The following is a 2,137-nucleotide window of genomic DNA, read 5'->3' as shown; positions in this document are numbered from 1 at the left end:
GGCCGGTTTGTTATATAAAAACAAACTTTGAATCAAGAACATAGAGAAGTAGAAAAATCATGTAAGAAAAATAGGTGGTCTGAGGTCTCATAACTACGACTACAAATACTTCAAAGCAAAATAACCACACAATAGATTTAGACAATCATTTTTCACACCAGAATTTAATTGTGCTATCATATCCAGTTTTCCAAGTTGAATTCTCATGAATGGTGTTAATGAACTTCTTTATGGCATGCCAAATTGAGGAACTGACATGCATGCATGGCAATCATTTAGTTTGTGCTTCTTGCATATAGTACAACCGTTAGAAATAAGGCCTGTTGTTCATTGGATGTCACAAAATTCCAAGCTAGACTAAAGTTACCAACATCATTATTCCCTATAATATTTCATAAATCCAACTCACCATGCGAGATTGGTGAACAAAGCTTATGCCTAGCAACAATTACCGTCAACATAAATTTTTTACATTTCCAAATTGATATAAAATTATGACACGCTATTGAATAATTGAATATAAGTATATACCAAATAAAAACTTTAGCGTATAGAGTGTTTTTTTTTTTTTTATAGACAGACGAAATTAGAAAGCTATTAAAAGCCTGACTTATCAATTTCAATATTTTTTATTAATTGAGTTAAAGACTCGTGTAGAGAGTGCTAGAGTGTTAACTTTCTTTTACATGTAATATATGCCTACTTTGATTTTCAAGGGAGAATAGTAGACGATCGAGCAATTCAAAGTTCTTGTAGCAAGCCAACCACTTCCTTAAAAATATTATATATAAATCATGCAGAGGCCACCAGAAATCAGCACATAAAAATGCTGAATATCTTTACAAGTATTATATTCTTTTTGGGTTGAATCAAGTATTATATTATTCGTAAAAAAAAAAAAAAAAAAAAAAACTTTACAATTATTTTTTTTGGGTAAACTTTACAAGTATTTGAAAGGGAAACTATGTCAATATATTTTCTCTCGCTATATATATTAGTCTTGATGTGGGGTAAAGATTGTCTATCAGAAACAAAATATACCTGCCTTTCTTTCTATCTATCTCATCTCTTTCTCCATATTTCTTCATTTTTTTTTTCAAATTTTCTCTTCCAAATTTGTCGAAACTCACCCAAAGGTAGATAATTGAAATCCCTTAGCGTGTATATTTTGATGGCAAAGTAGAGGCTGCACCCGACTCGACCAATATTGACCAAAGAACTTGCACATCTTCACATGGGCATGACTTAACATCCTTGTATAAGATGTATAATCCTCTACCTATTTTACATAAGAAACAAAAATTAATCGGTAATAATTACTATATCATCATTGAGTATATAAATATATGAACATGAAATTATATGAATTGAACAAGAATGGTCAAAGAAAAGGATCATAATGCAAATACTAGCAAAATGAATAAAAGAAATGCAATGGAATTAATGTGACTAGAATTTAAATTATAATGCTAACTTACGTCTTTTATTGGTTGAATGGATCCGAAGCCAAAGCTTCTTCAATGGGCAGAGTAGGGATTGAAGCCACCCCATTTTGGTGAAGTACTACTACTTTTGGCTCATAGTAGTTGGTGAAAAATTGGACAAGAATGAGAAATGTTTATAAAGAGAGATTGCTTGGAAGTTGGAACTTACACACTTGAATAGTGATGCTTCTCATGTATCTTACCAAATTTATTTTTAAATTCAATCATGCAAGAAAAACATGGCCACTCTCGGTGCTATGTCTTTGTCACACGTTTTCTATCTTATTTAAGCAGCTAAACACATGTGTGTATAAACAAAATACTCCTTGCAAAAGATATTTTGGAAATTCACACGCTTTGAAACCATCTTTACTTACATTATTAATAAAAGAAACTTATGTGTGAAGCACAAGGGTTGTTTACTATTTTATTTGTAAAGAGAAATTCTTGTTTACAGTTTTATACCTACTTGATTTTCATGTTTTTATTTATTTATTGAGAGGTTGATTTCTACGCATTTGGTGAGTGGATCTCTTCAAATGACACTCCCTCTAATTCTATTTATAAGAGATAATTAGTGATGGATCCATAAATTTTAACTTATGAGGGCGAGATTATATATAATAAATATTTATACAAAAAATTAACCATAC

At 30.5% G+C, this 2,137-nt stretch overlaps 1 long non-coding RNA gene across 1 annotated transcript; it reads right to left on the bottom strand.

The window, feature by feature from the left end:
• Nucleotides 1–768: 768 nt before the first annotated feature.
• On the bottom strand, nt 769–1,614 carry LOC25499133 (uncharacterized). Its single transcript, XR_003006843.2, has 2 exons — nt 1,479–1,614; nt 769–1,279 (listed from the first exon to the last, which is right to left on the bottom strand). It is a non-coding gene; the product is annotated as an uncharacterized lncRNA (long non-coding RNA).
• Between the last annotated feature and the right edge of the window lie 523 nt (nt 1,615–2,137).

The sequence above is a fragment of the Medicago truncatula genome, chromosome 7, assembly GCF_003473485.1.
Source record: "Medicago truncatula cultivar Jemalong A17 chromosome 7, MtrunA17r5.0-ANR, whole genome shotgun sequence".
Taxonomy (NCBI): Eukaryota; Viridiplantae; Streptophyta; class Magnoliopsida; order Fabales; family Fabaceae; genus Medicago; species Medicago truncatula.
The sequence above is the reverse complement of the archived record's forward strand: the minus strand, read 5'-3'. Positions and strand labels throughout refer to the sequence as shown.